Here is a 23,320-nt window from a genome sequence, read left to right on the forward strand (position 1 = left end):
ATACTGCTGTTGCTGCTAGGAGCGTTAGCTTTCCTCAGAGGGCATCAGGTTAGGTTAATTTGTTTTGTCTTATAGGCGACAACAGCCGTCAGCGTGGTGGGTGGGTTAACTGTCCTTGGTGTGATGGAGGAACTTAAAAATCTCGGAGTTTGAACCAAGTCTAATGCTTAGCAAGTCTTTGTACTGGGCCTTTCCTACCTCCAGAGTGGGAATTAGCACACAGAATTTGTCTCTTGTATTTTACTTTAGCAAGAAAATAGAACCTGAGGCTTTAACTCCTGAATCTACTGTGGAGGTGATGCTAAGGGGAGAAATGCTAGCAAAATTATGTGATATTCTCACTGCTCTAAAGCATTATGAGGTCTCTTATTTTCTACACTTTCCCTGGATAATACTATGTATTTTTACATTTTTCTCAGCTCTGACCAAATGACAATATTCTGGGTGAAATCTAAAGGTTCATATTGCTGCTTCTGCTGGAATCTGCAACAACTTCCAAACTTTACAAGAATTGGAGACCTCTTGTGGAATTTTTAAGAGGTTACATCTTTTAGTGTTGGTTTTATTTTTTATTTTTTTCAATTTCTGGTAGAAGTAGTAGAGGTTTTTTACCAGCAGAGGGAGACATCTGACTGTGAAATTCAAACACAGCCAGTATTCTGTAGCTTGTTTTATCAATATACATATAAAACTCGATGTTCAAATTAACTAGTTCAATAAGTAATTTAGCTCATTGATTTTTGGGCATATCCTAAGTGCCATTACAAGCTACGGATATTTTAAATGCCATTACCTAATAGAAGGAATGTTTTAAGCACCTTTTATTGATTTTATTACTGCTTTATTTTGCTGTCTTGGTTTAAAATCATTTTAACCACTCTGTAATCAAGAAGAAATATATCGTTGGTGAAATACAGTCAATTTCCTAAAAACCTTTGACATCGTTAAATAAGGAATTACAGTTGTTAAATCATGTCAGGCAATAACCAAGGGACAGAAAAGATATAAAATTTGGAGCAGTGGGCCAGCATACCAGTAAGCTGTTCTGACCTTTGGCATTCAGACTCTGTATGTGACAATCACGCTTCAGTTCTGTTCTTGGTTCTTACATCAGCCAGGAGAGATTTAAAATCTCAGCATGCCAGGAAGGTTGTTGAAGGATAACAGAGTACGATCTAGAGACAATTAAGGGGCATTTTAATGACCTGCTGTGACTTTTTGTTAAAATTACTCTCTAACTTAGCACATTTGAAATTTCATTTGCCAGATTGTATTGCTAGTAGCATAGTATATTGATGTTACACACAAAAGGAGTAAATTGAGTCTGCTTATAGGGATTTCAGTTACTTCCCATCCCAGCTCTTTTGACTTGAGAAGATTATCAGTATTATTGAGCTAATCAGTTGGTAGATGTAGACTGGGGAATACAGGCAATATGTTGCTTAATCAAAGAATTGAAAAGTAAGTAATGAATGTTTGTGCTCAATAAAAAACAGCTAATGAGTTGATTGCATTGATGCTTGATGTAATTTTGCTGTAGAGTGGCAAACATCAATACCTATATATGATTTGGCTCATGATTGCTGAGCTGAGATTCAAAGTTTAGAGAGGTTCTGCAGTGAGAGAGCACCTGGTGATTGACCTAAAGTGGGGAGCTGCATTTCAAATCAAGTGATTCCATCATTAATTATTGTTTTTTTTCTTTTTGCCCATCCCTCCCTTGACCCCCCCCCCCCCCATAACCCCAACCACAGCGTAGAAGAGACTTACACATAATTGTTTTCAGAGGTTTAATAAAAGCAAATTTCTGGCTTGAAAAATGAGAGGAATAAGTTGTCATGAAATAGTTCAAAATTCAAATTCATGATTTTTAAATATAAAACCAGTCTCCAGTCTTCCTCTCGTCATGACCTTAACCTCAAGGGGGAAATCAGTCACAAAGAAACGTTATGCTCCCGGTGTGAAGGTGGACATCTGCTGTGTTTGAGCTAGATAATGGAAATGACATGAATGAATAGGATATGGCTATCCATTAAAAAAGAAGAAAGTCTTCAAAATAGTTCATTAGCAGAAAATCAAATGTTGTCTTGAATGGTGCAGCCTGTAGATTCTTTCTGAATTCCCTTTTTCCCCCTTATTATCACCATTTGGTTTGTTAGGCACTGTCACCTCTTGTTTCTTCGTGTACGGGTAATACCAGTAACACAGAAGGACATCTTTGTAGGCTTTTCTAAACCAACCTGTGCCACTGTCAACTGTTGTGTCGTTAGCAGAAAGAAAACTTGGTGCCCAGATTCTGGGTAGTTCCTATGTTTGCTGCGGCGTGTCCTGTCCTCTTCCCCCAAGCCTGGGATCAAGCTCATACTTAAGGAATGTGGTACTTCAGTTGGGAATCAGTATTTGTTTTCAAATTGTGAAGAATATATAGATACTTCAGAAGTTTGCTTTTTATCTCTGTAAACCATCTAGTGTCATGTTTGGGTCTAAATCTTCATTAGGCTGGTGACGTGTTTTCTGAGCAGCCATCAAGCAGAGCTTTCTGGGTCTCTGCTTGCCAACTGTTTTCTAATTTAACTAATGCTGGCCTACAGAAATTATGGTAGCATGGCTGGGGGACACTTGGTGTCTTGCCTTCTTTCCATCTGTCAGTATGGGGAGGGGAGGAAGTAAATTTTTAATGGGTCTAAAAAAAACCCAAATGCAGATAACTTTATTGTTAAAAATTGCAAAAGAGTCTGATTATCTACGGACCTGGCAAAGCACAGATTCACTGAATACGTTTACTGTGTACTTCCTAGGTGTTCTTTCCAGCCATGAGTTAGAAACATACTAGTGTTTTTAATGAAAATGCCAGCATCCTACAAAAACAACTTAGAGGTTCGTAAAGGCTTGGATGACTCTGCGTTATATTACCCCTGCCTAACCTACCGCCTGCTTCGTGTAGAGCTCTTGATGTCTGTTTTCTCTTCTTGTGTGAGAAGGAGCTGCGGCTGGTCAGTCGCTAGCCTCCCCTTTGGAAGAGGGTTGGATTATCCCTATCGCGGAGTCTCCCAGGTGTAGAGGTTCTCCACCTGCGGAAGGGCAGAGCGTGGGAAGTAAAGGCTGTGTAAGCAAGGCGATGGTGGGCTGTAGGCAGGGCAGGCTGGGAGGTGCAGGGAGGAGGGTGAATCGTGAAAAAGGCAGTAACACTTAGTCTGATTTGCTTTTTCTATGTAACTTTCCAGTGCCTGCTATTGATAAGTGACATCCTTGGGACTGTGGCTACCAAAGATCCATGCAGCTGTGAAGTATGGATGCCTGATGTTTTGGATCCTAAGTGACACATATTACTATACTCCTTTAACACTTGTTTTGGTTTTGTTTTTAAAGAAAATCCCTACTTTATTTTTCCTAGATAGAAAAAGAGGAAAAAAGATTAGAGACAATGTTCACTAATACTTATTTTTATTGAAATACTTTCTAAAATGTGTTTAAAATCCTCTCAAGAGAAGCTAGGCTTTCTTTTGAACTGTTGATAGTTTGTCACCTAATACTTTTGTGCTACCAGTTTGAACAGGAAATATATTTATTTCCTTATTTATAAGTTTAGCTTTGTCTAAATAGCTGTAGTTTCCTGTTAGATTTTCTCGACTAGGCTGTGCTGTAAACTCTTTTAGGAGGAATGATACTGTCTGGAATTGAACAGGGATAATGCAAGCCATGGAAGGAAAGCAGAAAGCCACTGCAACATTAGTTATAATTTTTTTAGTTGAACTGTAATTCAGTGAAATGCTAATGCTGTATCTTGAAGGCATAATGCCCTCAGAGAGCACTTAGTACTACCTGCAAAAATCCAGACCTCAAAGTATGTATCAGTTTGCTTCTGAAGATTTGCAAAATTGAGTAATAACAGTATTCTCCAACTGTCTGTTCTAGAATGTCATCTTAAGAAGTAAAGTTTCATTTATTGGTAATTATAAATTGATCTGTTTCTTCTTTACAGTCTGATCTTTAAATATTTATGTTGCAGTCATTTGTTTCTTCGTTTCCCTGTAGCGTACTGTCACTGTACCAAAAGGTATGCATATAAGTAAAACTTGTGCCCCTTACGAGGATTTGACCATCTGTGAATATTGCAGTAGTTCCTGTCATCAGCCTTTAAAACTCTTGTCTGGACATGTGGGCTGGTAACTCAAATAATCCTGTCCTTCATATGATAGTATCACAGTGGAGTTTTGAATGATAATTTCTGGATATGGAATCAGTGTTTTCTTGATTAAAAATTCCCCATAGAAGTGTGGTCAGCATCTAATGGAAAACTGTGGAAAAATCCTGCCTATTTTATATTGTCCGCTTCTGATTCTGGTGTTCTGTCCAAAATCATAAGGCATATGAATGCCAGAAAGGTCTTTATTTTTTAAATTTAGACTCCGTGACTTGGATTGAAATATAAAAATTAATAACTAATGATTTACTTATTCTGATGCTTTTGCTATAAAATGTTTTTTTGAAAGTAGAGGAAACTTAGTTAAAAAAAAAAAAAACACAACAGGTTCCAGTCATACTCATTTTTCCACACCTTGAGGACTAGCAAATTCTTTAATATGAGATTTTATTTGTACAAAGCAAAACTTCAAAACCACTCAAAAGCTTTCTTATTAACTGCTGTCAGTGCTTTGATTTACAAGGGCAATAAAGATCTAGAGGGGGCACATTTATCATGGAGTTCAGCACACCAGGAGCCATTTTCTCAAGCGGTAAAGCCAAGTGATAAAATGAGTTCTTTTGTTCTATAACCAAGACACATTCCCTATTTTTTAAAATGTGTGTGTTGGACTTCTTGGCTTATAGTTTGGCTGCGTTCCTGTAATACTCCATTTCTAAATAATGAAAAATTGCTAACATGCAGATGCTGATGATGCATCTGGAGAAACAGATTGTCTGAATGAAAGAAACTTACTTTCAACTTTGGTTTAGTTGACTTTTTCTCCAGTGTTAATTCTCACTTTAAAAAAAAAAATCTATATGTATATATCTGTATATCTATCTATCTATATATATATGAAAAAATTCAAGTGGACTGAAAAGTGATCGTATACCTCTTTGCAAAGCTGAAGGAATTCTGGTTTAGATGTAATAAAAATACTCTATTTAAAATAGAGCCATGCTGCTGAGGTATAGTGCTATTTTGCAAACCAGTTCTTAATCTGTTTCTAAACTGGTATCTGAGTGATTTTGAATGTTCTTTTATGTTGGCAGATAGAAACATTTATCTTCTTGTCTAGACTGAAATAGTGATGGCTTTTGTGGGCACTTAATTAACAGACATAGTTGTGTGGGAGGAACTGCTTGCAAGAGTAAATACCTGTATATGTGAGCAAGGGGCTCAGAATGTGATGATAAATGAACGTTATCCAAATGTGAATATTAAAAAAAAAAAAAAAAAACCAAAAACAAACAAACAACCCCCCCCCCCAAAAAAAAACCAAAAAAAACCAAACCCCACCTCCCTATAAACATGCTGCTACCTACAGTCTCTTCCTGGAAGAGAGAAGCATCCGTGCTCATTAGTCATCCGTAAAGACCAGTTATGCTCAGCTGGCCAATATTATTGCACAAGTAGGAGAACAGACCTCCAAAAAATACTTTATAATTTTGAACATAATAATCTTTAACTCTTAATCTAAAATTTTGTGTGAAACTGCTTTTGACATTTTGACCTCAGCTGGGCTTTGGTCCTAACGTATGGAAGAGTGAATCTGAAAAAGGACAGAAGCATTAAACCTTGTCCCTGCTTAAATCAGCACCATGCTAGGGTGCCTGTATAACTACAATGGTAAGTATTTACTGCAGTATTACCCATTTGTCCCCAAATTATGCAAAGTATTTGATGGATGGGCTTGGCAGATGTTTTGGACAATAGCTGCTTATTTGGTTTTATTCTTGATTTCTTTTGTAGACAGAGCTTTAAGAAAAGCAATGCTGTAAGCAGATTGCACGCATAGCAAAGCTATTGCACAGCTTCTAAATGTGGTATTACATGGACAAAATGAAAGACCATCAGTATATCTGGCCTATTGCACTTTCTTTGGCTGTGGTCTGTAGCAGAGTCATAGATAACAGTTAGGACAGGGCAAACATGGAGTGGTACTGTCAGAATACAAAATGTGTAACATCGTTTACAAGTCTTACCAAACCTATTTATCAATCCTAGGTAAAGAGTTTTTGACTGTATAGGTGCGTAGGGGACAAATGATTCTTCACTGTATTCTGCATTAAATAGTTTGATGGTAGAAGTCATACTATAGTCACTCTAATTCATATGCCCCCATGCAAGCATATCACTAAGAAATTAAAGACGCTGTTTCTTGTTGGCTGACTCATAATAGTTACTTATCCAGAAGGAAGCAGCTGTTATGACAGCCAAAAGACCCCGCCATAACTGCTTTACTAGCTTATGGAAAACTAAATCTTTGGTTGACCTATCGTGGTCATCATCTGTAGCAAAGTGATTTTTCAGATCTCTTTGCTCTAATTTTTTGTTGGCATTTGAAATGAAGCAAAGAGAAGATTTAGTCCAGGAGGCCCACCTTTTTGTTTCATAAAGCTGCGTATGTTACTTCTGATACTTATCTTATTGTAAAACTTTTAGTCTCTGATATTTAAAGTTGGGAATTATAAAGTGATTTTTTTTTTTAAACCCTGGGGCCTCTTACACTGTAGTCTCTTGAAAGATCCTAAGGCTTTGAAAAAATTTGAAATACTTCATTTTATGAAGCAGTTTTGGGGTCAGTTTTTCTAAAATGTATGCTTTTATGTTGGATAGTTTAAAGACCATCTGTTAACTGAAACCAACCGTAAGTGAAGTTGCAGTTATGTTTCCTATTAGTCTTGTATCACTCCTATTAGTCATGTATGAAGGAATACAGAGACATCCAACAGAACTCAAAACAAAAATTGAAAAAGCAGATGTTGAAACTGTGTTGGCTTGTTGCTTTTCTTTTACAGGAGCAAGTAATTATTAATGGATTGCAAAAATACTGTAAGACTAGTTGTGTAAACTGTTATGCAGAATCACAGCTAAGATGTATTTCTGAGTATTGTATATTGCAGTTGAAAATTGGAGTATTTTACTTGGAGACACTGAAGAGGATTTAAAAAATAGATCATGAATGTTATGTCTGGAAGCATACGATGAAAGATAAAATACAAAATTTTAAATAGTTATGCACTGCTAGTCTCTTAGGGCTCGTATATTATGTTGTCATGGTGAGCAACGAATAAAAAAATAAAATAAAAAGGCTGTTCCTTCAGTAGTTGTGACTTATTGGTAGTTATCTTTTACAAGAGTTCCATGCTGACTTAAGTAAAGATTTCTGAGGGAAGAAAAACAAACTTTATTTTTCAAATAAATTCAGCTAAGAGCTCACAGCCTTCCATGACACCACACTGAATTATTATTAGTGTGCACTGCTGTGAGAATAACACTCACTGCTGTTTAACAATAATGTCTTTCCATGGAATTTCAGAAAGTTGGTAGGAAAATGAAGAGCAGAATTAAGTGCTGAAGCAGAATTAAACCAGTCCATTCTCAAGGCAGGACACTCGTATTTTTGCTTCTGTAAGGGGAAATACTAAAATGTACTGTGTATGCAGGTCCATACAACTTGGTTAAAACTTTTTTTAATAGTTTGTGTATGTTAAGCAGAAAGCCTTCTCTTGTCTGAATAAAATCTCTTTAAGCATATTTCTTTAAGACTTTCTCTTTCTTTCCATCTTTAACCTTTAAGCAATCAAGTATCAAGAATGTGTGCAATTTTGTCTGTTTAAAGCTTCATTTGTCATGGAAAGTAGAGGTTAATTAGTTTTGCTTACTTCTGTCGTAATAGAAGATAATGTGTTGCACGTAGCAGATTAAAATAGCATTCAGGAATGAAAGGCCACGTCTAGGCCATTGTGGAAGATTGTTCAAAAAGACTGTCCCAACAAGGTCCCTGGCTGTGAAATGCCATTCGTGCAGGCTCTTGGGCGCTCGTGAGTTCCCCTCTTGTGTCCCAGGTATCTGGTCTCCGGGGTACTAAGCCGCTCCCACCGATTCTGTCTGCTGCTGGAGCCAGCGACTGCAATTGGCCTGTAATAACATAGCGAAACAGTAAAGGCTAGTGGGGTGTATAAAGAGATGCTGTGGCTTGTGTGTGTAGTGCGGGAGCTGAGGCTTTTCCTTGGGACACTGAATTAGGAGACGGGACAAAGGTCGTTCAAGTGTCGCAAACTCTTGTTCACTGCAAGAGTGCAGAATTATCATTGTTGTCAAGAGTAAATCATTTTATTGCCCTCATGAGCACAACTACGGACAAAAAGCCAAGTGCTTATTGGCGATTCTTGAAGAAAATCTTTCCCAAGACCTCAGTAATCCCTAGCCCCGTGGAAGTTGCACAAGTTGCTGCATAGATCAAGCTTCAGTTCCTGATCCTGCTTAGAGCACTCTCAAGCTGCATAATACAGGGCCCTAGGCTTAGACTGCTAGGGCAATGAAAGGATACTTGATGGAAAGTGGACATCATTGGGAAGACTTTTTGGCCTGAATACCTTTAAAAAAAAAAAAAAAAAATTTTTACCAAATTTTACATGCTTGTGTGTCAAGAAGTTTTTGCCTTAAATATTATAGAATCCCACTAAAGAATTTCCTCCTTACTCTGTTTCAGAGTATTCTTCAAATCCTGTCCAAGGCTCGTCTGCCAAGGCGCTTGGGCAGTTGATCTCAGTGGAAAAATTTCCTACAAGGAAAATTTTAAAGAAGCGCTGTGATACTCAAACTGTCCCTATGGCCCTGCCAGCCTCCTGGTGCCGTCCTCCAGTGCCCTGCTGGTGCGTTCAGCATCCAAGCACCTTGCCTGTCCTTAGAACAGATTTGCAGAGAAGTTGACATTGAAGACCTGTCCTAGCTGCTCTGCAAAGGTCTTTTCTCAAGCAGTTGCCAGCGCTGAGTATAGTGAACAAATTGGTTCAATCTTCCTCCAACTGTTTGAATGCAGATTATTACAGGTGAAGGGAACCTAAACCTTCTGGATTCCTCTGAATTCTTGTGACACCAAGGGCAAGATGGTATAAATGATGAAGTAAATTAGCCTTGAAGGGGCTTTAAAAGGGCAATGTTAATGTAACCAATGTTTCTCTCTTGTTTTGCTATTGTTTCCTGGTATGGTTTAGGCAAAATCACTTTTTCATTCTGTGACAGCTGTTTCATTTAGAAAATGGAAAATTAGTTGTACTGATACTGTGTTTTGAAATTCATATATTGTACATATTTTAGAAATGTTGGTAGTATTCATGTAGTTTACCTATTTGTGTTTAAAGAGATGAAATTATTTTATTGGAGCAAGGATAAGCAAATTTACTTTAAATCATTCGCTTTTGTGGGAGCAGCTGTTGTTGCAGAAGGTGCTGGGACTGGCAGAGGCAGAAAAGGTCTATTTCATCACTTTGCCAGGGACATGGTTACTCCCTATTTTACATGTACTGGTGCTTTTTAATAGGACGTTTTACCAATTCTACTGGTCCTAATAGTCACAATTTGAGGATAAGGAAGAAATGCATAATCTTTCAGAAGACAGAAGTTGTTCCGCCCTCCTCTCATTTTTCTGTAAGCCTGGTATGGAAAAATAATTGAAAAAAAATAAAAGAAACCTGTCAGCTTTTTTTCTTTCAGTGAACATTCGTATCTGTATTGTAGAATAGTGTTTAAAAAGGCTTTATTGGTATTGCATTTCAAACATATTTTAAAGCCTTTCAATTTTTTTTCTGTAACTAACAGGAATTTAAAATGTGTTTATTTCAAGACTTTAATATTAGGCAATTGTAAATCCTGTATACCATAGGTCTACATTCTGTAGGCTAAATTGACTCTTCTCAATGTTAATTATTGTGTAATGGAACATCTACAATAGGAATGTTGCATTAATTTTTCCATGCTTTCTCTAGAAAAATGTATTTCTCCTATAGCTACAACCTGTGGCGCTAGGCTTCTGTTGAAATACTGTCTCCGAGCCCTGCTAAATGCTGCAGAGAGGCTTTGTGACACACAGAGCAAGTAGAATACCTCCCCTTTGCTCCCTGTTTAGCCCGGTCTCTGGCATCCGCTTCCTCTCTTGGATAGTCCTCCTACGTATTCCCTCATCAGTGCTTTTTCTCCCCCTCATCCCGACTTTGATTGCATACATCCAACTTAATCAGTGAGGAAACCAACCTAATGCAGTGTTTGGGAGAAATGGGTTTGGGGGGGGAGAGAATCCTCCTCCTCCCTTTCCCCTTGCTCAGCCCTTTTCTTTCCAAGCCATCATCATTTCTGGAAAGCTTGCATCCCTGGGCAGAGGTCACTGAATGACTGAGGCAGTCTCACTGAAATGTGTATTGAAATGTGCCAAAACTGGCAGAAGAATTACGGTTATCTTTCGCACAGCATAGATGTGTGCGGTGGCTGCAAGCGCTGGTTGGGGTGCTGCTGCGGGAGGTGCAGCAGATGTCCGAACGAGGAAGGACAGAGCCTGCTGAAAGAAGTGCAACCTAGGGAGGACAAACCAAATAGATGGCAGGGTGTTTAGGCAGTAGTGATGGCCCTTGCTTCCTAACCACTGCATTCTTCATGTATCTAAGATACTCTGATTCACTGATAGCATCTATTCGCAGGGGACGGGATTCACATGGGATGCAGTATCTTTGTTGATGTAAAAGTGCGTGCAGGTTCTACTAAAGATTGCTTTCTCAATTTATGGAAAAATGTCATTCTGGCTCATCTGTTCTCAGACCCTGGTGATAGGCCTTTTAATTTCCTTTGGTTCTTATTGGATTCTGGAAAAGGTTAATTAGTTATCCACTGAGCTTGATAGAAGAAGATTTTTTAGAATATAATATTAAGAAATGTTCCATTGGGGTATGAAGGTAACACCACAAGGGGGTACTATAATTTTATCAAATTTGTCTTGGTAAGTTGCTTTATTAAGGTAAAGTGATTACAGCCTGCAGAGTTAATTTTAATATGCTAATACACCACAGCAAGTTGGGAACTTAAATAAAATGATACAATTAATTTAAATTTATAGAAGGTAGAGAAGCTTAGTAAGGTCATCTGTATGTTATATTAAGATTGCGTATAGGCTTACCAGATTTAAAAGTCAGTTTTCTTAGAAGCAAGCTTTAGATGGCTGCTGTATGCACTTTGTTGACCTTTGCATGAGTTAGTTAATGTTGTTCTGTGAAACTTAGTTCAGTTTCATGTAAGAAAAATAACTCTTTACTCTCCACGTACAAAAAGCTCAAGTTGGATACATATGTGTTTTAATGGTTTTAACAGCTGTGTGAAGGTGAAAATTTAGAAGGACTTGAAGATTTTTTTTTCATTTGCAATGGAAAAATACATGTCTGGTATTCTTCCTTTAAAATAGTTGCTCTTGATTAAACCTTTTGATAAAATATATTAATATGATTTGCTGTTGGGCATATGGGTGCAGGAATTATGTATTGCTTGTGGCTTTGGGGAGGAGTTGGTATTGCTTTTGTTTTGTTTTTGAAGGGAAGAAATGCCAGCACTGTAAAATATATAGGCTTTTGAATTCTTATGTCACTGCTGTCCTCAGATAATGCCTCACTGAGCTCTAGAAGAATAGGATAAAAATGAATTTAACAGAAATAGGTTCTTTGAAAATCTTGCTATTGTATTAGGCTAGGAGAAACTAGAAGAATAAAAAGTAAAAAGAAATAGAGAATGAGGGAACCAAAGAAGAATACAGTGAAGCAAAAGTTATGGGATACAATAGTTTTAACATTTTGCTTGTATGTAGCCTATTGGTATTTGGCTGCTTTATATATCTGGAGCAGAATTTATTTGGGGCAACATGAATACTTTTAGTGCAGAGAAGCTGTGATTTCTGACTAGGGTCTCTAGACGCTAGCATCCTGCAAATATAAAGCACCACAAACAGTACTAATGAATGACTGGTGGAAGGTAGACAGATGTTTAAATCTCTGTAGGGCTGTTGGGGGGGGGGGATATGAAAGAGAGGATGTATAACTGTTAACAGTGGTCTTTCTGTTGTCATTGGGTTTTGATAAGGTTCACAGAGAACCAGGTTAGAAAACAGGAAGGAAATAGCGTATGTATGAAACACATTAGAAAAATATATTCTCATAATTTCTGCAGGAGACAATTTTTCATTCTTGTCATCCTGTTGAGTGAATTTTACTTTCATTAAGAGGTTCCTAAGTTCAGTTTCCCTGCAGGATATGGAAAACCAGATTACGCATCAACAAACCAGTTGAGAGTCTGGTTTGCCAGAGACAGTAGTTGGCAATGATGTAACAAAATGGGATTTTCCAAATGCTTTTAAAGATGTTTTCAGTAATGTTTTCAGTATCCGTTTACAGTGTGTTACTAAAATCTCCACCATAACATCTGTGTATATTGAAGGGTATACTGAACTGACAGGGTCGGCATTGCCAAACTTCTGTTGATGCCGGTGGGTGAGTATGTGAAATCCACAGCCATACAAGGACTGACCCAGGTCGTTAGTAAGGACCCGCGATACAACTCTTTTCTGAAATCCACGTGTAGTACAGGCCTTGGCAAAATGAGAATTCCAGTGGCAGCGTCCTTACCTGCAGGACTCTGTCCTTATCTGTTTTGTAAACAGCAAACAATTCACCATTAACCATCCAATGTTTTGAGCTCTTCCCATCGTTGAATTTTTGTCCTTGCATGATGAAATACAGAGACAATGTTGAGCATGGCTTTTTGGCGGAGTATTTGGAATCTGACATTTTAGGAGGTCACAATGAGTCAGCTTTTGCAGAAAACAGGTCCTGTTTTATTGTGATCACTGTTTTTAATGATTTCCAGAGATTTGGCTTTCTCCTAGAAACTGCACACCAACAGAAAAGGGGTGTTGCCTCCAATGGCAACAGAACGGTATTCTTGTCATGGCTTTCCTTGGTCATTTCTTGTCTTTGTACTGAAGATGTGCCTAAGCAGCACCAGCAGAGCTTCATGAACAAAGCTGGTAGACTGTCTTAGGGTTCTGCATCTTCCACAACAAGATCAGGAGGTTGGATTTAATGACACTTAAATAAGGGAATGATTTCACTTGGTATGAATTACATCCTTTTTAGGAAGAGTGCAGACAAAATATTGCAAAATTAAGAATTCTAATGATGAAAATCCTTATTCACAGAAACCTTGAACAACATAACTTTTTTCAAAGAGAGAACAAATGAATGCAGTCTAGATTTGTATAACAAATTATTCATATTAAATTATCAAATTATATGCACAATTAAATTTTTATTAAATAAGAGATAATGTATGCGATGTTATGATAATCTTATGAAGTATAACAAGTTTTTAACTTTAACAGCACCATGCACAGTGCTTCTGTTCTCAGGGGACTAATTTTAAAAGTAAGGCATTCAGCAATTGAAAAGGAAATTATAAAATTAGTCACTTGAGTAATTTAAACATGCAAATAAGTATCCCAACTGTGTTGATACCAGATTTAGCTGAATTTACTAGGGCTGCTTAGACTTTATCACTTTAATTATTCCTGCTTAGTATCAGACTTTAGAAAGAAAAAATGTAGAATTATCTGTTACAGAATTTTTGTGCAGTATTGTATTACTGTGCTGTGTGTTCACTAATGTGCTCACTTGCAAAAACTTATTCCAGGCTTTTTTTCTCCTATTTAGCTAAACACGGGTAATCAAGAGTGCTCTATCACTGCATTCTCATAAGAATATCAGAGATTTGAAAACACTTTGGTTTTACTTGCTGAGCTAATTAAAGTATGATATATGCATATGTTCTGATATGAATCAGCACAGCTAAGTGATTGAATTCTGTGTGGTAGCCTCTTTTGAATTCAGTAAAAATTACATACAAGAATGATAGAGCAGATTGAGTCTTCAGTATGTTACAGATTAAGCATAAGTGCCATAAGAACTATGGGCTAGAAGCATATCTCCTAAAAGTCCAGTACGTGGTTCATAATCATTACCCTTTATTTGTATCACGTTAGTAAACCAATACCCTCGTGAGGGATCAGGAACCCCCTGCTCTGTTCAAGCCTAACGCAAAGGTGGTCGTTGCCCTGAAGAGCTTACGCTCTGCAACAGGTGGGTACAAGGGACAGAGTGCAAGACCCTCGTGAGATGGTGCTATCAGCACGATAAGCAATGGCTGCACACATCTGTCCTAATCACTATGGATTTATTAAAAGCATGACGGAGAAGATTTCTGTTTGAAGAAGAATGATGAGGTACGTCTGTTGTTTGTGATGCTCCTGTGCAACCACTGTATTATAGGAGAAATATCCTACTTTGAAAACCAATTGGCTGACATCTTTGGTGGAGTCAGAAGAATAGTGAACAAAAAATAAAGGCAAAGCTCTTAGGAATTTGTAGCTTCGTAAGGATGAAGTACCTTAAAAATAAAGATGGGTAGTTTTGTTTTTCAAAAAGTAAAAAGGGTAGGAAATAGGCAAAGCTGCAAAGATCGATTTCTCCTACTAAAAAATGGTTCAGGAAAATGATCCTTGGAGCAACTTTTTAAATGTTTAGATTTTGAGCAAGATTGCATTTATCAAGGCTGCAGAGAAAAAGGTTGTAGGAGTTATGATATGAGGAAGACTTGATCAAGGCATTTGGTTGTTTGGATGTAGAGGGAACATTGCATCCTCATAGTGATAGACCAGAAGATTGTTAGGTTAGATCTGATGAAAGAAATAAAGAGAAAAATGAGACTTTGGTAATGCCAAGTTTTAAGTCTAAGTAACAGAAGATGGTGATTACTGCGAAGGTGAGTCAGAAGAAACAAGGCACTCCCAAAGGCAAAAGTTGGAAGGTATGCTTTGGTAAGACTGCGTTTCATCTTGTGGTCGGACATGCATGTGAAAGAAACAGACTGTGATTTTAGTTTGGATGGGGAAGACAAGCAGGAGTAAAGAGATAGAACTGAAGTGTTTGCTTAAGGAGAAGGTGTATGGTTGGAACATTACAACTTGCTTGAATATAGGCAGATGCTCAAATGTGTCCAAGACCTGTACACCGAGTGCAGCAAGGAGTATGTCCCAAGCACAGTTGCAGCTCTCTGATTCTCTGTGCGGGTCCATCCCAATGCAGTTTAGAACTGGTTGAGATCTGTGTCACCTTTGCCAGTTGGGGATGGATGGAATTGATTTTTCTGTCATGCATTTCTGAAGGAAACCTTCATGGTGGAGAAAGCCAAATGGTGTTTGCCTCCTTTTTGTTGCCCGAGTGGCACAAAATAAATGGAGTAGGGCAGTGAATCAGCCTTGCAGACTGATCTGTTCAATCATCTGCTCAAGCTTTGCTTTGATAGAAAGATAACTGAGTTTGGCAATACTCTCCCTTTCTTCATTATGTTCAGACAATGATTCTTTTTTTCAGAACCGTCTCCTTTTGTGAGGTTTACTTTGACATTAAAATATATCTGGCTATGACGAAAATATAAATATATTTTGGAATTCTTATCTACAAGAAACTAGTTAAACCTTGCAAGAGGAATGATAATGAAAATAAATGCATGACCCAATTGCTTGTGCAGGACTGTTTCTAGGCTAGTATTAAGCTTAAAAGAATGTCTGTTAATACAAATGTTAAGAAATAAGAGACCAACGTTCACCTATATAAAGTCTAGGAGCTGTTTGCTGAGCTTTGGTGGACCAGCAGGTGTAGAAGTTACATTATTAAATGGAGTGATTTAGTCCTTATTATAGACATTTGGATGAGTGTTCAGAGCGTGTAAGAGGTGTTCTTTTTATTTTTTATTTTTTTTGTATTTTAGCGATAAAAGGCCGAGAGGCAAACAGATATTTCTTCATTTTTTTCATGTAACTTTTTGGATTTTTCCCCCAAGATCTGTACATAAGAACCACATTTTCCAGATGTGGGTATAAATGGAAATAATCTTTGCAGCTGTGGATACTTCTTAATATTAGTTGAAAGTAAGGATGCACGTAGGGCTTCTGCTCTATAAAAAAGGTGAGAAAACAAATAAGAACAAGTGTTAATTCATGTACACAGAATTTGCATCTGCACAGCAGGTGTAAATGCTACATTAATGCTGGAAATATGTGTCCTGCTGTGTAGTTTTCCTTCCTTTTTATTACTTCAATGTTTGGTCTCGTATGAATGCACCATACTTATTTGCATGTTATCACAATGGATTCCTCTTTGTTTCCAGTTATCCATATAAAGAAATAGATGCTCCACATAGACCTCAATAAAGTATTCAAATGAAATAATATGGTAAAAATATCTTTGTTTTCATATTGCAGTGCATGTGTACATAAATATTACTTTTTAGTCTAGGTTATTAATTGCATATGCAAAAATGCTAAATAAAAAGAATGTTATTAAATATGTAATTTTGAACACTTCTAATTATGGATATGTCAGAAGTAGGTTTCAGTCAGAATATACAAGAGACTAAATTGAAAATTATTTAGATTTCTGAGTCAGTCTGAGATGCTTTAAAAAATCAAATCCAAATTATCTAACATTATTGAGCACTCTATCTATAAAAACAAATCCTATTAACTTAGTATCTGAAAATGCGCAGTACATTGTAAATGAGACCCCCTGTTAGTAAACTGGATGGTTAGAATGCATGAAACAATTATAACTATCTGTGGCAAGTTTGATTTGACTGAGCAGCTTAAAATTGTGAGAGAACTCTATCCAGAGGAAGGATGAAATTCAGTTATCTAAGGAAGCATTTGGTTGCCTTGAACCATCAGAATTTCCTTCTTGTTGCCCCCAGACTAGCCTGACCTTGTATTTCAGAAGCCATTAGCTTGTGGCCGTGTTACCACCACAGCCCAATAACGTGTCTCATTAAAGCCTGCCTCTTCGGAAGGTAGTCACATCTTGATTTCTAAACATACAGAGATGGAAAAGCCACATATTTTGGGGTAACTTCTCAGTGATTGGTACTGTCATTGCTGAAAATTTAAGATGAGTGGCCAATTTGAATTTGTCTTTTTTCAATAAATGGAACCACCATGTTGTGACTGGGGTAGGATAAGAGGAACTTGTGCTTCAGTGCAGACTTCTTTGCCTGACCCAGACTCACTTTGTCATCGTGATTTTCAGATGTATGATGATTCATGCTTTAAATGTCTTTCTCCACTCGTTTTCCACTTTTAAGTGACAGAATGCTAGATTTCAATGTTTTATTTTAAGAAGAAAGGAGATTAGTCTTGTGGTAGGGTAGAGGCTCAGAAGGCTTGAACAGTTCCAGGGTCTGGCACAGACTCGCTGTGCACCTCTTTTGGTGGCTTATACTTGTAGTTTGTATCCTGCTCTTGCTTGTCGCCAGTCTGTATTAGAATTGTAGGTAGCTAAGTCAGGATCTCACAGTGTGTTTCTAAAGGACTTAACAAATAGAGCTGATTTTAAATCCTTCATTTATTCTAAAACACAAATAATACTATATATTTTATATGCTAAATTTGCTCAAGAATTGAATGGAAAAATCTATGTGGGCAATGCTTCAAAAATTTTTTGGGTGCAAATTATTAGCTATTTTAAGCAATTGTGTATGAATAATAGTGAAGTCTTAGAAATCTGTATTTCAGGGATTTACCTTGTTTTGGTTCTCCTTTCGATCTGCACCTTCCTTAAGATATGTATTGTGGGAATGATTTCTCTTTTTGCATAAGAATTATCAGGAAAGAGCATATTAAATTCTAATTAATTTGATATTTTGGTCTTGCCATCCACACATATTCCCAGTCAGTGCTCTTCATTCATGAGGAACTCAATGTGATATGTCATGTCCTGTTTTGATCGTTATGCAGAATTGACAGAATATTTGCCTACCTATTTTATTAATGCTATATAATCCTTTGAAAGGGTCAAAAAAGGCAGTGTATAAAGGAGAATATCTTTTTTTAAAAAAGGAAATGAGTGCAGTAAATGGAAGAAGACCAAAAGCACATAAAAAAGACAAGCATCACATCAGTCATTTTAAGTTACTCTTTCAGACTGCTTTATATGGCAATCACATTTTTCCAGTATATTTTTCTGATAATGCTTTATGTATTTTACTTGACGTAGCGGGTACTTGGGATTTGTACTTTCATATACGTGAATCACTAAATGGGCTTTTTATTTAAAATTGGTATTTTTACACTGTTTTATGTAGTGAAGTGGTGAATCAGTTTACTAGTACTTCAAACTGGCAGGTCAGTAAAATGTAGTTATAGTCAGAACAGTGACTGTAAAAAATTACATCATGGAATCCTAGTTTTATTCATTTTCAATGATTACAGTAAAATTGTGTTTTACAAGCTAAAATCTGTTTTTTTCCTCTTTTTTCCCCCACCCTCTAACTTCAGACTCCATTTGGCGTCTGAAAACTGCTCTGTTTCTTTCTGTCCCATACATTATCATCAGTAATAAGGGCTCCAAGTTAGAGCTTAGCGAATGCTTCCGTTTATGGCGTGTGAGGCAAAGCAGGCTACAATTTGTGCTTCTCGGTATGTGTTGCCTCTGCAGGGGTAAAAGGAATAGAAACTTTTTTTAATTAGTGTAAGCAAAAAGTGATGTGCAGAAGACAAGAAAAGGCTATTTTTATATTGTTACTTTCCTGTTCGTAGCTAGAACTTAAAACTTTAGGGCCAAGCTTGTAAACAAATGGCATGGCAAAACCTCCCCCAAGAGAAAAAGATTGCATACTAGTTACACTGCAAAGAATAGCAATAAGGTAATTAGAAATCAGCTGAAACAATTTTTGTGTGATTTTGGCTGCTGGTCTGGCTTCTTTTCCCTGCTTCTCTGATGTGAAGTAGCCAATGTGATTTGGCACTTGACAATTTCCCCACTGTACAAATTCTGTACAAATCTTATTGGTGCCTCAGATATTGGTAAGTTAAAGTAGTGTTGAACTGCTCTGAGATATATTTGAGATTAAGTTCACAAATCTATTCCAAGATTCAGGAGCCACATACATTCCTCATGTGTGTGGCTTATTGGGCAAAACTGAAAATATATGCTAGCATTTCTAGTGGGGAACTTCTAGAGCCTTTGATTTTCTTCCCTTTGTCTGCCTGTTTAAAAAGACCCAGCATCATTTATCTTCCCTTCCAGCTGAGGTAGTCACAGGTCTATTCCAGAATTACCATAAACTACTCTGAGCATTATTCTAGAAAATCATCAAAGCAACATGTCCTTTTTCTGCAGTAGCAGAGCATACCACTTAACCTGAAGCACTGCACAGCAGCATTAGTAGCCTCGGCTTGATCCTTAAAGTTCTTGAAGTGCTTCAGAGTAATCAGTTTAATAAGAGTGGAGATAAATTAAGCAGCATGTGCATGCTCAGTTGTAGCTCAAATGTAAAGAAAAATTACATATTGAATTCAAGGATGAAGACACAGCTATAACTTCAGTGAGAGAACCTTGCTGGAGATTTATACCTTGAAAAAAGAGAATCATTGTAAACTTAAGTGAAATGAGCAGAAAAAAGCAAACTGTGTCCGTTTGTACTCATCTCTCATCTCATACTCATCCTTCATCTTACTATAGCTTGCAAGATTGGTCATGAACCTCTTTTCTGCCCATCAGGCAGAGATGGAAATACATGAATGTTCTGTGCTTTCTTCTGGAGAAGGCTTTGGGGATCAGTGTATGGGTAGCTTTCTACAGTGAAGTGAAACTAAAGAATTTCAGTCTTCAGGTCTTCCATGTCCAATTCTCAGGTATGTATTGCTTGTACAGCTTAATTGTCTTATTCTGGTGTTCTTTGGTAATTCCCATTATTGAACTGCTCAAAAGAGCAGAGCAGTTTTAGTGTATACCAGCATCTGTAGTTTCCTTCATGGTGTTTCCCTATGAATATTTATATTGAAACATTCATCTTGAGAATGTAGGATATTAATACCTTACCTGAGGTTTGTATCTTCTGCTTCCCAAGTGATGCAAAGAAAAACTAAAAGCTGTCTCCCATCAGCTGCATGATTTTGGGCTGATGCGATGGATGCTGGAATAAACCTCAGCTGTTTTCCTGCTAACTCTCTTCTTGTCATATGACCAAAAAAATTGGAGCTATTATACTTCATGGGCTACAAGCGTGCTACAAGTTTCTCTTAAGTAGTCGGTCCTGAACGTTATCTAATGGTGACCATACCTCTCCAGTTTTCAAGAGCATGTAGTTCATATTACATAATGAAAAACAACTTTTTGAAATGAGCTAAATGGTCAGAAAAATCTCTTGCATGAGTCAATACACAATATACTGATTCAGTAAGTCAAACATTTGGAATTGCTTTGTAGGCATAGAACTTCATGAACTGAGGTATTCGTATTGGCTAGAACAGCCGGGGAACAGTGCGTTGCATCTCGTGTTCAAGTTTTACGTGCATGCTTATTGACCTGTCAGGAGACAGGACTGTGCTAAAATAACACTGAAATGAGCTGACTTGTGTTGGATAAGGTGATTGTTCTGGTCTTCAGATCCATAACATTTTGATTTTGTTTAATGTATTTCATCATTTTAGAAAAGTTCTTTCAGTTCTTCAAGACACAAAGCAATATTTAGTTGCAAGTACAGATTAGGTTGAGGATTTCTAGAAATGAAAGTAGTCTGGATCCTCAACAGAAAACTCAGCTTCTCCAGACAATGCCAACAGATGAGCTGGCTTTTCAATACATAGGTAACCTTGGGATATTTGGACCACAAATCTGAGTTAGCGAGGAGACTTTAGATTTTTCTGCAGATTGTTATTGGAGCTTCACTGGGCAGCAAAAGTATCGCTCAAAAATTAGTAGTTAAATGAAGCTGTTGCTCTGCGAAATATGAGTTAGATGAGGTAGTTTTCAAAATATGTGCTTGTTCCTCTTCTGACCTAAAAAGTCTTTTTTTTTTTTTTTTTGTTCCCTAATGTTATTGGGCCAGACTTTCTTTCTTCATTGACTTTAGAAAGAAAACTATGATTATGAAACCATATTAGATGCATTTAGGATTGTATAATTAACATCTGAAAGCTTTGCTTAATAGCTTGTCTTCATAAATTTAGATTCCCTTCTTCTAGAAAGGAAGTGTTGATATTTTAAGCATTTTAACTGTTCCTGCTTATTTTTTGCTTCCTTTTATGACATAAAAATTCAGTTTGCTGGTTCATTTTGAGCCTGACTGGAAGGCTAAGTTTGTTTATTTTGGCAGCTTAGTTGTAGATCGGCCAAGAGGAAAATGAAAAACTGTAGCCTGTAGGCATTCTGTGTGTATATGCTTATCTAAATACTGCTGGGAGCAGGGATAACTGCTGTTTTCATAGTGGAGAATCCAGGCTATGCAGATAAAATGTTGGGGAGAAGGCACACTTATTTATCTTTTTTGCTTATTTTTATTGTATCAATTATGCACAGGATCTTCAATGTGACAGGTCTGTTGTCAAGACAGGCAGTGGTACAGACACACCTATAAACACTAATCTGCAAATATAGTTGGCAGCACTTTTTTTTCTAATAGCAGTTTAAATTAATATATTAAATATTTGTTTTTTTCTTCCCCAATGTTTTTAAAATGTTTTTGAGACTGCATACCTTCTGTTTGTAAGCATTAATCTAGCAGTAAACCAATGAACAGTAATTGATTTAGGCTCCTTTTTTGGTGTTGTAATGCAAGAAAAGGAATACGCTCCAAAAGATCAGGCACATCTGACTTGTACCCTGAGAATCAAGTTTACACAGAATTCAACCTTGCTTTATTCTTAAAAGTTGAAGACAGACTTTGTAGGGTTTATATTGCTGTGATACCAAACATCTTACAAATTTTTCTCTCTCCTGTCAATACCCATATGGCACATGTAAAAGATGCACAGGGAATTTTGCCACCACCTCTTACTACATAAAGTGTGGCTGACTTAAATGCCACCAGTGGTTGCAAAAGTATAGAACTTAGAACTTGGGGTTGGCAGGTAAGTTAGGGATAACTCATTTTTTAATAGGATCTGTAACACCTGTAATGTGCAATATACTTCTGTACTGATGTGAGATACTCTGTGTAGTTTATATTTAAATCCTGTGATACTTGCTTTTAATTTGGTTGCTCTGCAGCACGAGGACATAAAGCATTATATATTTCACATTAAAACATTTTAAAGATCTATATATGTGAATTTTCTAACAAACTTTATCATTTTGCATTGTGCTTACCATCTAGTGGATTTACATGCTGCTTATCACTGAGGTATGTGAGAATACTTTATGAGATGATAAACACATGCAAAATTTAAATTCATTAAAAGTTGCTAACAGTTAAAATACTATTACTATTCTGTTAAAAAAATGCTTATAAAGTAGCGAAAAGACACTGGGTTCAGAAAGTGAAGGATATATGTGTTTTATTCTAAGTTTTAAGGAAAAAAAAAAGCTTCTTGTTAGAAGACGTCTATCCTGTCCTCTGAGGACTTGGGTATTGTTTTATATGTCAATTCTTTCACAAATAAATTATTAAATTATTCCTTCTGTTATTCTCATCATACGTATACACTAAAGCCTAATAAAATTCTTCCTCATATATCTGGGAGAAAAAAACTGCTTTCTTTTGTTTCAAGAAGTCTCACGGTTGCAGGCTCTGGTGGATTGGCTTATTCCAGACAAAGCTCTTCCATGCAAATGACTTTGACCAAAAACTCTAATTTGTGTGACCAAAATTTACATGCTTTAAAAGTAATTAGGCTAACTGACTTCAATTAAAATAGATAAGTAAACCAAAGGTAACTAACGTTATGTTTAGCTTTTGCTTGACAGCCTGCCTCAGACCTTTGAGTTTGTCATGCTGCTGCATTGCAAGGGAGTTGAGTAAAGGCAGAGAGAATATGGATTTCTGCTGTGGCATAAATTACTGACAAACGGTGTCAAATGTTTATTTCTGGCCTCTTTAGGAAAGCAAAATAATCCCTTTCTTCTAAGTGAGGAGTTCTATCTTTCAAGCATGTGCAGCTGGTAGCGGGGAGCCTCGGCGTGCCGGGCCGCGGTGCTCGTGCCGCGGCTGCGGTGCCTGCTAGGTACGTACGCGTCCGTCCGGCCTTGCACTGCTTTACACGTATCTTCTCGTAACGAACAGTAGAAGCGGACGTTAAAGAAACGGAGCGCTTCGGTAAATATTAAATGTACACTGTCACCTCAGACAGGCGTTACTGGAGGTAGGCGTAGCGTCACTGTGCTGCGGCCGGTATGCTCCCTATGTCACTTCACCTTTAATGCGGCCCTGGAATTGTCACTTGGCTCTTTTCCCCCAGCAGAGGGCAGAAAAGTCTGGGCTGTAAACGCA

The 23,320-nt window shown here is 37.3% G+C and overlaps 1 protein-coding gene across 1 annotated transcript in view; it reads left to right on the forward strand.

Moving 5' to 3' along the window:
* Positions 1-23,320, forward strand: part of ZFHX3 (zinc finger homeobox 3) — a 735,572-nt gene that overhangs the window by 973 nt on the left and 711,279 nt on the right. The window lies entirely within an intron of this gene.

Source organism: Dromaius novaehollandiae, chromosome 13, assembly GCF_036370855.1.
Source record: "Dromaius novaehollandiae isolate bDroNov1 chromosome 13, bDroNov1.hap1, whole genome shotgun sequence".
Lineage (NCBI taxonomy): Eukaryota > Metazoa > Chordata > Aves > Casuariiformes > Dromaiidae > Dromaius > Dromaius novaehollandiae.